The following is a 13373-nucleotide window of genomic DNA, read 5'->3' as shown; positions in this document are numbered from 1 at the left end:
GTCGCAGCCGCCAGCTACACGCAGGACGACCTCGAAATCGACATTGACCGAGTCATCGAGCAGGACGATGAACTCACCGACTCGGATCAAGAAGACTTGATGAGCAGCAACCACCAGGAGGGAAACGACACCGCCCACCATGCTTTCATCGAAACGGATGACGAGGGAGAACTGGCTCCCCCGCGGTACATCCGACAAGTCGCTGAGGACTGGGGCATCACCCTGGTTCAGCAAGAGGACGGGCAATGGCGAACCCACGAGGGTGAAGGAGGAGTCAGCCCGAACCTCATTTTTCTGCAACAGAAGGTCCTAAGCCAACGGCAAAGGATCGAGGAGTTGTCAAGAGAGAAAGAAGAACTCGAGCAACTTCTCCAAAGAAGGAACGACCAGTACGGACAACTTTGCGCGGAACTCGATTTCGCCAGAGAACGAGTCCAAGAGATCACCAAGGCCAACAACAGGGCCGGGGATCACGTCGAAAAGACATTAAGAGAGGCACAGGCCTTGCAGGACGACATCCGCCAGGCACTTCCGCACCACACACCGTGGGATGGACCCACCGAAGAGGCGGAAGGATACGAAAACGGAGTACGATACCCCGAGCAACTTTTCGACTACGCACAGGAACAGAATGCGGCGAAAGGAAGAAAACAGCAGAGCTGGGAAGAATACTGGACGCGACATCAGCACATCGTGCGCGCCGGACGACAAACCTCCGACCTTGAATGGTGGGGTTTTCGGGGCGAGAACAACACGGAGGGATTCCAGTTGTTACCAGAAGACCACGAGCGGGTGGACCCACGAAAAGAAAGTCACATCTACCTGCCCTGGTTCCAGTGCATCGCGCACGAATGTCGGTACCACTTCCAGGACAAATTTCGCAACAGTTTCTGGCCCACAAGAGAAGAAAAGGGAATGCAACCCCTGCCCATCAGATGGGTATACGACAGCGGCGACGCTCCCGCAAGCATGTTGTGGGACACCCAACGCACTCACGAGGGCAGGCTAAGGGTCAAGCCCAAGGCAGCCTGGCCCCGACGCTGTATGACAGGCGTAGGAGTCGACGAATGCCGAAGTGCAGACTGCCTATCACACGCCGACGAGAAAATCTGGGGATACATGGAACAGCAATCCCAGAGGAAGCCACACCAGAGGACAAGAGCGTTCCGAAGGAACGAGAGACGCCCAGTTGAGACATGGGCGGCCCAATGGCTCCAAGAACACCAGACGATTGATGCCGCAAGCCAAGGTGCGGACAGGGACGCCTTGAAGTACTACGCGAGCTTGGGAAACGGCTCAGGGCCCTCCGAGGGGCCCGGAAATCTCTAACTCCACAACAACGGAGACAGGCTGCGCAGTACAGGAAGAACTGGCGCAAGCAGAAGCCTTACAACGACCTCCCAGCAGACGAACACGAAGTAGCTGCTGTACGAAGCACCAAGCCAGACAACAGGCTCTGGATCACAGCGCGATGGGGGAAGATCGAAGCCCTCGCGTTAGTGGATGGAGGAGCGCAGATGGATCTCATCTCGCCCGCATTTGTGAATCAACTCAGAATCCCATGGAGGATCAAGAAGCAACCACACGTCGTCAAGGGACCATTCGACACACAATGGGTACGACGAGAAACAGAACCACTCGACATCGAGGTGGAAGGAAAAACCACCCAAGTGGTATTCGACATCGTGAACATGGGACCAGAGAAAGATATGATTCTCGGACGCCCATGGCATGAGGATTACGACCCAGACATCAGTTGGAAGGGAGATGGCCATCTGCGACCGCGGGAACAGCGAGAGCATCCGACCAACTCGATGGGAGAACGCGCAGAACAGGAGCCACGGGAGAGCAGCGGGTCAGAACGAACCCCCTCTACGGGCCCACCGCAGGAAGCAGCCAGTGCAGAAGAACGCACTCTGAAATCCGGAAGAAGCGGCACACGACGAAAGAAGCAGACACGGGAGGAACGAACCATTGCCGTCGTCTCAGTCGACGAGCACGGAATGCTCAAACACGAACAATGGGTCAATCAGCTCGAAGCGGCAAGCATCGAGCTGGCAGCTGAAGAAGTCAGGGGACTCGAAGCAGCAAGCATCGAGCCCGGGAACAGCAAGTTCGCATACTACGAAGGTACGGCGAAGAACGCGAAAACGGGACAGATCCCAGACGACTACAAGGGGCACCCGGCGTTCACGGCAAAACATCTTGCAGGGCTACCAGACCACGGACCTTGGGATCACGAGATCAGACTCAAGGAAGGAGCCCAGTTGAAGTTTTTCAAGGTGTACCACACCAACGAGAAGCAAGATGCAGAGTTGAGGAGCTATCTCGAAAAGAACCTCGAGATAGGACACATCAGACCATCGACATCTCCAGCAGGCTACCCAGTCCTCTTCGTTCCAAAGAAGGATGGGAAACTCAGGATGTGTGTGGACTACCGACAGTTGAACAACGAGACGGTGAAGAACCGATACCCGCTGCCACTGATTTCGAGGCTTCGAGATCAGCTGTCAGGAGCACAACACTTCACACGACTCGACCTTCCAACAGCGTACGCCCACATCCGCATCAAGGAAGGAGACGAATGGAAGACGGCTTTTCGGACACCCTACGGGCACTACGAGTACCTCGTCATGCCGTTCGGGTTGACCAACGCACCAGCGACATTTCAAGCCGCTATCGACCACGCAATTCGACATTGCCTCGATAAATTTGCAGTCTGTTACTTGGATGACATTCTCATCTACTCCAAGACACTCGAAGAACACAAGAGACACGTGCGGCAGGTGCTGGACGCACTGCACGAGCACAAATTGTCAGTCAACAAGGACAAGAGCGAGTTTCATGTCGAGAAAACAGTGTTTCTGGGTTACGAAATCTCCCCGGGATGGGTCAAGATCGAACCCGAGAAACTGGAAGCTGTCAAGACGTGGCCGACACCGACGAACGCCACGGAGGTCAGAGGATTTATCGGATTCGCCAACTTCGTCAGAATGTTCATCAAGAATTTTGGCGACTTCGCGAGACCTCTGCACGAACTTACCAAAAAGGATGCCACATTCCAGTGGAAGCAGGAGCACGAGCAGGCTTTCCAGCGGATCCGCGATGCGATCATCGCCGACCCGGTGCTCATGCTGCCTGATCCAAGCACACCTTTCGAAGTCGAGGCTGATGCTTCGGACTTCGCGATCGGAGGACAACTTGGTCAGAGGGACAAGGACGGCAAGCTTCACCCAGTTGCGTTCTTCTCCAAGAAACTCGAAGGACCAAGGCTTAACTACCCGATCCACGACAAGGAGCTTCTCGCAATCATCGAAGCATTTCAGGAATGGAGACCATACCTCAGCGGCACGACACACGAAGTCCAGGTGTACACGGACCACAAGAACTTACGGTACTTCACCACCACCAAGGTGCTGAACGGACGACAAACTCGGTGGGCAGAATTTCTGTCCGAATTCAACTTCACGATCCACTACAAGAAAGGCTCAGAAAACGCACGAGCGGATGCCTTGAGTAGGAGAGCGGATCACCACGACAACACGTCTGAAGCCTCACCACCATTGCTACATCAACAGACAGACGGATCGCTACGGCACGCTTCCCAACCGACTGAAGACTACGAGATCGCAGCACTTCAGCAGCAGTCGGAAGATCCCGAAGCCAGGCCTCTGCAACCGTTTGTAGAATGCTGTGCGGCCTTCAGAGAACAAAGATTGGAACAAGACTTCCAAGGAATCATCGCGGACGACGAACGCGATGCATGGCAAGAAGAGCCAGAATCCAAGATCGCGGGATTGCGACTTGAAGGAACGAGACTCTGGTACCACGACAAGGCCTATGTCAGGCTGGGTGACCAAAAGGAGCTCATTCGAAAGATCCACGAGTCGAGACTCGGAGGACACATGGGAATCAGCAAGACAATTGCGAAAGTCAAGCAGAACTACGACTTCCCAGGAATCAAGCAGACGGCAGAAGGGGTCCGAGCGGAATGCGACCTCTGCAAGCGGAGCAAGCCAGGACGACACAAGCCGTACGGGCTACTACAGCCATTGCCAGTTGCAGAACGACCATGGAGTTCGGTGACGATGGACTTCATCACCAAACTACCAGCCTCCAAGGACTCAGTAACGGGAGTAGAATACGACAGCATCCTCACGATGGTGGACAGACTCACCAAGTGGAGTTACTTCCTCCCTTACAAGGAGACATGGTCAGCAGAACAACTCGCAGACGTGATCTACCGCAACATCACCTCGGTCCACGGCTGGCCGGAGGAATGGATCACGGACAGAGACACCAAGTTCGCATCAAAGTTTTGGCAGGCTCTGATGACGAGACTGGGTACGAAAAGTAAGCTCTCAACCGCTTACCACCCACAGACGGACGGACAGACGGAACGACTCAACCAGGTCGTCGAACAATACCTACGGTTGTACGTCAATTTCCAGCAGGATGACTGGGTCGAGCTGCTGCCGACAGCGCAACTCGCCTACAACACCACCGTCACGGAGACCACCAGGGTCACACCATTCTTCGCGAATTTCGGCTACGAAGCAGATTTGCGACAAGGGCCCGAAGTTTCGGTGCCCAGAGCGGCAGTCAAAGCCGACAAAATGAGCTCGCTGCACGCGATGCTCAAGGAAGAACTCGAATTCGTACGAACACGGATGAAGAAGTTCTACGACAGAAACAGGCTCGAGGGACCTCGCCTAGAGGAGGGGGGCAAAGTCTACCTCATTTCTCGAAATCTTCGCACGAAGCGACCAAGCAGGAAGCTCGACTTTCGCAAAGTCGGACCGTTCAAGATCGACAAAAAGATTTCGGAGAACAATTACGCTCTCGCGTTACCCTCGACAATGCGACTACGGACCAACGTTTTCCACATCTCACTTCTGGAACCAGCGCCCAAGGGCGCACGACTCGACAAGGACGCCGAGGCAGAAGACGAAGAGGAAGAGTGGGACGTTGAGGAAGTCCTAGATTCACGCATCACGAAAGGACGGTTGGAGTATTTGGTCAAATGGCTGGACTTCGGCCCAGAAGACAATTCATGGCAACCAGCTACCAATCTCAACTGCCCCGAGAAACTTCAGGAGTTCCACCAGAGGAACCCGGATCGACCAACGGGAACCCCACGGACAGGTCGACCCCAGCAAGAGGGTCACCCAAGGACCAATCGAACCCGGAGGAAGGGTCGCCAGAGGAACTAAGTCAATCGTCAGCAACCAACAACGGGGGGGAACAAGAAAAACGAACCTTGAAAGCCACGCAGGGTCGTGAGGGAGCCCGACGGAAGAAGGGTCTGCCGACGGGGGACCGGCAGCTGCTTTTGCCGCCGCCTCCTCCGCCTCCTTGCGCTCCAGTTTCTCCAGCTCCTCGATGGAATCGAGCCCCCGAGCAATGGCGCGCTGCATCTTCACCAGCCACGTTCTTTTCAGATTTCGGAGACGACGCACTTTGGCGTTGGCTGCCTCCGCCAGAGCCTCCGCCTGCTCCAGATCCGACTCAACTTGATCATGTTGAGCCACGATACGCTGAAACATTTGGGCTGTTACACCCAAGGCATCACAAAACGGTTCGTGTCGACGAGTGCATTCGTAACAAGAAAAAGAATCGTCGGAGGACACCTTGCACTCAATACCGAACTCCTCGCACCGAGAACAAGGCTTGTGCATAATGACTCCTAGGCGCAAGATACGCGCTAGCAACTCGTCACGTTTAATAGTTTTGGGATGAGGCGTAGAGGGTTTGGGTTTCGTTTTGCTTACGCGGTTCGACATCTTGTCAGCATCATCGCGGCAGTAAGGCGAGGACAGAAAGAAGGACAGGGAACCACGCACATCAGGGATGGGCTGACTGGCGCTACTTAAGCAGAAAGGTTGTTGGGGCCTTTCGGGTCGAAAGGCACGGAGGAGGGGCATCGTGTCATGATCACTGTGCCAGACGCACGGAAGCGGGGCGCGGGACGCCCCGAGCCAATCGTCAAGGATGGGAGCGTCAGCCAATAAGAAGCGGATCGTGTGGGAGAATTCACGATCCATGGGATCGTGGAATAGATAAGACGATCCAGGATGGATCGTCTTGAGGATAAGACGATCCAGGAGGCATAGGTACGAAGGTACCTACGGACCTAGATAGTATATAGTCACTCGTTCTGGAGAGCTCTGGGAGTTCTCCAGTTAGCAATCACAACTACAGTTCGCTACAAGCTCGAGAGCCTACTGTTGAGACAAGTCTTTGTTGTGCACCCTTTGGCTGCACCGAACCTAAGCACCCTTGAGAGAATACCTTCGACCGATACTGAACCCTAACAGGACGGGTCCAGAGACAGGTTCGTCACAATACTTCTATAGCTATAACTACAGCTAATCCTCCTACTAGAAGAAGGATATCTCTAAAGAGTAAGTTATAATTATTTTAATCTCTTAATAAACCTCTAATATTAATAATTTTAGCTGCTATACTATAAGAAATTCGATAATACTAGAAGACTTATAACCTATTGATACCCTATAGGCTATTCGAAAGGGTTGTTTATAAAGTTAATATAGACTTTAAAACTAGTTTATACTTCTAGTTAACAGCTATCTATATACTATAGGAGGTAGTAGAGGTATACCTTATTAATCTATTTATAGGTATATTAATATAATTATTTATATAATTACCTACTAATAGTATCTAGTAATAAACCTTATATATATCTATAGTAAGTAGGTTACTATTTAAAATAAGGATATCTATTTTATATAGGCTATCTACTATATAATAAGAGTATATATTAAATTAATTACTATATATAATAGCTAGTAGCTATAGAGGAGGGTAATTAGATTATAATATAATTTATATATACTAAATTAACCTTTAATATTATTTTATACTTTCTATTTCTAAGTTAATATAATTATATAAATAATTATATATAATATAAAGAGACTTACTAATATTATAATTAAATTAATATTATAAATAAAACTAAGTTATACCTAGTCTTCTTATTCCTATAATTGATATTAATAAATATTAAAATCACTTTTAGGTCCAACCCACCTACAACCCAAAGTCATTTAGGTCCAACCCACCCAAAACCCATTCATTCTGGATCCAACCTACCCAAACCCGTTTTCCATTCGGGTCGGGTAGGTAGAACCCAAATAAAGCTTGGCGGACCTATGGGTACCCGTGGGTGGGTAATTCCCGGGCCTAGGTACTCTATTCCTCTCTAGGCTAGGCTAGATATCTTTATCTATGAGAGAGAGTATATCTAGTTTTACTTCCTTCTCGATATCTTCTACTAGTGTAGAGCCCAGATTAATACCTTCTTTCGTAGTTTCTAGCTATCTGTGGGTAGAGTTTATGGTACCTACTTTTCCTTCCGCGAGGTACACCATTTGCTGCTGAGCGAAGGATTTGGTGTGGCAGTGTAGTGGAAGCCTTCGTCCTCCGCGGGGAGTGGAGCATGGGACCATGTACTTGTACTCTGTATATCCTCGCTTCTCCCATACCTCCTTAATCAGCATCATTTCGTACCTACCCGTCCCAAAACGCATCATGTCCCAATCTCGAACCAGAAACACCATTTCAAATGGCCCAACGTCCCTCCGGGGCCCGGGAAGAACGCGTGTGATCGTCAGTGTGACGAACCTGTCTCTGGACCCGTCCTGTTAGGGTTCAGTATCGGTCGAAGGTATTCTCTCAAGGGTGCTTAGGTTCGGTGCAGCCAAAGGGTGCACAACAAAGACTTGTCTCAACAGTAGGCTCTCGAGCTTGTAGCGAACTGTAGTTGTGATTGCTAACTGGAGAACTCCCAGAGCTCTCCAGAACGAGTGACTATATACTATCTAAGTCTTGAGGTATCTCCGTACCTTGCTCTGTATGCTCCGTGCCAGAGCACCCAGAGCGTCGTGCTCTCCCTGCTCTGTGCCAGAGCACCCAGAGCGTAGCGTGCTCTGTCGTGCCAAGAGCAGAGCACCCAGCTGGCCGCCGGTGATTGGCTCGGGGCGGCCCGCGCCCCGTGGTGGCATGTCTCCAGCACGCCCCTCGTTGGCTGTTCGTGACACGATGCCCCTCCCTGTTGGTCTTCGTCCCGAAGACCACGCGCTTCTTTCCGTCCCCGAAATAGATCCAACAATTTCCTACTCTGTCCGTGGTGAGTCTTCTCCTTCACCTTCTTTTCGTCATGTCGCGCGTTCGCAAGCGCAACAGTACTGACCGCCGTCATGATCAGGTCGCCTGTGCCGACGCATTTGGCTCCGTCATGTCTACTTGCTCGTACTGCCGTAAAAAGAAATTAACCTGCACCGCGGCGGACAACGCTTCCAAGTGTCGCCCGTGTCTTGCTGCGAACCGCACTCGTTGTGACGTTCACGGGGCAGATCGTGAGTCCCCCCCTTGCCTCGTCAAGTGTCTTCTAACATGGTAGTGCGTGTCTTCATCGAACGGAAACGTCAACTGGACAGTGAGCGCCAAGCGACCCTGAGCAAGCTCCTCCGCTTGGAGCGACAGTCCCGCGCCCTTGAGGAAGAGGCCTTGGAGGCGTTCCGTCGCGAGTCGGAGCTTCTGGACGAGGAGGAGGAGAAAGAGCGACGGGACGCTGAGTCATCCCGGGCGGTGGCCTCCTCGGTTCCCGTCCTGTCCCCTGACGGCACTTCCCTGGTGCCCTCCTGGCCGCAAGGGTCCGCCCTTCCTGTCGACTCTTTTCCTAGCGCCTCATCCGACGATTTCCTCGCCGGGTTTGACTTGTCCGTGGGGTTTCCTTTGGTCGATCCGGGTTCCTCTGGTGGAACTCCTGAAGTTTCTCGGGGCAGTTGAGATTCGTAGCTGGTTGCCATGAATTGTCTTCTGGGCCAAAATCCAGCCATTTAACCAAATACTCCAACTGTCCTTTCGTGATGCGTGAGTCTAGGACTTCCTCAACGTCCCATTCTTTTTCTTCGTCCTCCGCCTCGGCGTCCTTGTCGAGTCGCGCGTTCTCCGGCGCTGGTTCTAGAAGTGAGATGTGGAAAACGTTGGTCCGTAGTCGCATTGTCGAGGGCAACGCGAGAGCGTAATTGTTCTCCGAAATCTTTTTGTCGATCTTGAACGGTCCGACTTTGCGAAAGTCGAGCTTCCTGCTTGGTCGCTTCGTGCGAAGATTTCGAGAAATGAGGTAAACTTTGCCCCCCTCTTCTAGGCGAGGTCCCTCGAGCCTGTTTCTGTCGTAGAACTTCTTCATCCGTGTTCGTACGAATTCGAGTTCTTCCTTGAGCATCGCGTGCAGCGAGCTCATTTTGTCGGCTTTGACTGCCGCTCTGGGCACCGAAACCTCGGGCCCTTGTCGCAAATCTGCTTCGTAGCCGTAATTCGCGAAGAATGGTGTGACCTTCGTGGTCTCCGTGACGGTGGTGTTGTAGGCGAGTTGTGCCGTTGGCAACAGCTCGACCCAGTCATCCTGCTGGAAATTGACGTACAACCGTAGGTATTGTTCGACAACCTGGTTGAGTCGTTCCGTCTGTCCGTCCGTCTGTGGGTGGTAAGCGGTTGAGAGCTTACTTTTCGTACCCAGTCTCGTCATCAGAGCCTGCCAAAACTTTGATGCGAACTTGGTGTCTCTGTCCGTGATCCATTCCTCTGGCCATCCGTGGACCGAGGTTATGTTGCGATAGATCACGTCTGCGAGTTGTTCTGCTGACCATGTTTCCTTGTAAGGGAGGAAGTAACTCCACTTGGTGAGTCTGTCCACCATCGTGAGGATGCTGTCGTATTCCACTCCCGTTACTGAGTCCTTGGATATCGGCAGCTTGGTGATAAAGTCCATCGTCACCGAGCTCCATGGTCGTTCTGCGACTGGCAATGGCTGTAGTAGCCCGTACGGCTTGTGTCGTCCTGGCTTGCTCCGCTTGCAGAGGTCGCATTCCGCCCGGACCTCTTCTGCCGTCTGCTTGATTCCTGGGAAGTCGTAGTTCTGCTTGACTTTCGCAATTGTCTTGCTGATTCCCATGTGTCCTCCGAGTCTCGACTCGTGGATCTTTCGAATGAGCTCCTTTTGGTCACCCAGCCTGACATAGGCCTTGTCGTGGTACCAGAGTCTCGTTCCTTCAAGTCGCAATCCCGCGATCTTGGATTCTGGCTCTTCTTGCCATGCATCGCGTTCGTCGTCCGCGATGATTCCTTGGAAGTCTTGTTCCAATCTTTGTTCTCTGAAGGTCGCACAACATTCTACAAACGGCTGCAGAGGCCTGGCTTCGGGATCTTCCGACTGCTGCTGAAGTGCTGCGATCTCGTAGTCTTCAGTCGGTTGGGAAGCGTGCCGTAGCGATCCGTCTGTCTGTTGATGTAGCAATGGTGGTGAGGCTTCAGACGTGTTGTCGTGGTGATCCGCTCTCCTACTCAAGGCATCCGCTCGTGCGTTTTCTGAGCCTTTCTTGTAGTGGATCGTGAAGTTGAATTCGGACAGAAATTCTGCCCACCGAGTCTGTCGTCCGTTCAGCACCTTGGTGGTGGTGAAGTACCGTAAGTTCTTGTGGTCCGTGTACACCTGGACTTCGTGTGTCGTGCCGCTGAGGTATGGTCTCCATTCCTGGAATGCTTCAATGATTGCGAGAAGCTCCTTGTCGTGGATCGGGTAGTTAAGCCTTGGCCCTTCGAGTTTCTTGGAGAAGAACGCAACTGGATGAAGCTTGCCGTCCTTGTCCCTCTGACCAAGTTGTCCTCCGATCGCGAAGTCCGAAGCATCAGCCTCGACTTCGAAAGGTGTGCTTGGATCAGGCAGCATGAGCACCGGGTCGGCGATGATCGCATCGCGGATCCGGTGGAAAGCCTGCTCGTGCTCCTGCTTCCACTGGAATGTGGCATCCTTTTTGGTAAGTTCGTGCAGAGGTCTCGCGAAGTCGCCAAAATTCTTGATGAACATTCTGACGAAGTTGGCGAATCCGATAAATCCTCTGACCTCCGTGGCGTTCGTCGGTGTCGGCCACGTCTTGACAGCTTCCAGTTTCTCGGGTTCGATCTTGACCCATCCCGGGGAGATTTCGTAACCCAGAAACACTGTTTTCTCGACATGAAACTCGCTCTTGTCCTTGTTGACTGACAATTTGTGCTCGTGCAGTGCGTCCAGCACCTGCCGCACGTGTCTCTTGTGTTCTTCGAGTGTCTTGGAGTAGATGAGAATGTCATCCAAGTAACAGACTGCGAATTTATCGAGGCAATGTCGAATTGCGTGGTCGATAGCGGCTTGAAACGTCGCTGGTGCGTTGGTCAACCCAAACGGCATGACGAGGTACTCGTAGTGTCCGTAGGGTGTCCGAAAAGCCGTCTTCCATTCGTCTCCTTCCTTGATGCGGATGTGGGCGTACGCTGTCGGAAGGTCGAGACGCGTGAAGTATTGTGCCCCTGACAGCTGGTCTCGAAGCCTTGAGATCAGTGGCAGTGGGTAGCGGTTCTTCACCGTTTCGCCGTTCAACTGTCGGTAGTCCACACACATCCTGAGTTTCCCATCCTTCTTTGGAACGAAGAGGACTGGGTAGCCCGCTGGAGATGTCGATGGTCTGATGTGTCCTACCTCGAGGTTCTTTTCGAGATAGCTCCTCAACTCTGCATCTTGCTTCTCGTTGGTGTGGTACACCTTGAAAAACTTCAACTGGGCTCCTTCCTTGAGTTTGATCTCGTGATCCCAAGGTCCGTGGTCTGGTAGCCCTGCAAGATGTTTTGCCGTGAACGCCGGGTGCCCCTTGTAGTCGTCTGGGATCTGCCCCGTCTTTGCGTTCTTCGCTGTACCCTCGTAGTACGCGAACTTGTTGTTCCCAGGCTCGATGCTTGCTGCTTCGAGTTCCCTGACTTCTTCTGCTGCCAGCTCGATGCTTGCCGCTTCGAGCTGATTGACCCATTGTTCGTGTTTGAGCATTCCGTGCTCGTCGACTGAGACGACGGCGATGGTTCGTTCCTCCCGTGTCTGCTTCTTTCGTCGTGTGCCGCTTCTTCCGGACTCCAGAGTGCGTGGTTCTGCACTGGCTGCTTCCTGCGGTGGGCCCGTAGAGGGGGTTCGTTCTGACCCGCTGCTCTCCCGTGGCTCCTGTTCTGCGCGTTCTCCCATCGAGTTGGTCGGATGCTCCCGCTGTTCCCGCGGTCGCAGATGGCCATCTCCCTTCCAACTGATGTCTGGGTCGTATTCCTCATGCCATGGGCGCCCGAGAATCATGTCTTTCTTCGGCCCCATGTTTACGATGTCGAACACCACTTGGGTGGTTTTTCCTTCCACCTCAATGTCGAGTGGTTCTGTCTCTCGTCGTACCCATTGTGTGTCGAATGGTCCCTTGACGACGTGTGGTTGCTTCTTGATCCTCCATGGGATTCTGAGTTGATTCACAAATGCGGGCGAGATGAGATCCATCTGCGCTCCTCCATCCACTAACGCGAGGGCTTCGATCTTCCCCCATCGCGCTGTGATCCAGAGCCTGTTGTCTGGCTTGGTGCTTCGTACAGCAGCTACTTCGTGTTCGTCTGCTGGGAGGTCGTTGTAAGGCTTCTGCTTGCGCCAGTTCTTCCTGTACTGCGCAGCCTGTCTCCGTTGCTGTGGAGTTAGCGGTTTCCGGGCCCCTCGGAGGGCCCTGAGCCGTTTCCCAAGCTCTCGTGGTGTTTCAAGGCGTCCCTGTCCGCACCTTGGCTTGCGGCGTCAATCGTCTGGTGTTCTTGGAGCCATTGGGCCGCCCATGCCTCAACTGGGCGCCTCTCGTTCCTTCGGGACGCTCTCGTCCTCTGGTGTGGCTTCCTCTGGGATTGCTGTTCCATGTATCCCCAGATTTTCTCGTCGGCGTGTGATAGGCAGTCTGCACTTCGGCATTCGTCGACTCCTACGCCTGTCATACAGCGTCGGGGCCAGGCTGCCTTGGGCTTGACCCTTAGCCTGCCCTCGTGAGTGCGTTGGGTGTCCCACAACATGCTTGCGGGAGCGTCGCCGCTGTCGTATACCCATCTGATGGGCAGGGGTTGCATTCCCTTTTCTTCTCTTGTGGGCCAGAAACTGTTGCGAAATTTGTCCTGGAAGTGGTACCGACATTCGTGCGCGATGCACTGGAACCAGGGCAGGTAGATGTGACTTTCTTTTCGTGGGTCCACCCGCTCGTGGTCTTCTGGTAACAACTGGAATCCCTCCGTGTTGTTCTCGCCCCGAAAACCCCACCATTCAAGGTCGGAGGTTTGTCGTCCGGCGCGCACGATGTGCTGATGTCGCGTCCAGTATTCTTCCCAGCTCTGCTGTTTTCTTCCTTTCGCCGCATTCTGTTCCTGTGCGTAGTCGAAAAGTTGCTCGGGGTATCGTACTCCGTTTTCGTATCCTTCCGCCTCTTCGGTGGGTCCATCCCACGGTGTGTGGTGCGGAAGTGCCTGGCGGA

The sequence above is a fragment of the Chaetomium fimeti genome (genome assembly GCF_033439085.1).
Source record: "Chaetomium fimeti strain CBS 168.71 chromosome Unknown B0H64scaffold_10, whole genome shotgun sequence".
Taxonomy (NCBI): Eukaryota; Fungi; Ascomycota; class Sordariomycetes; order Sordariales; family Chaetomiaceae; genus Chaetomium; species Chaetomium fimeti.
This window is presented reverse-complemented; position numbering follows the sequence as displayed.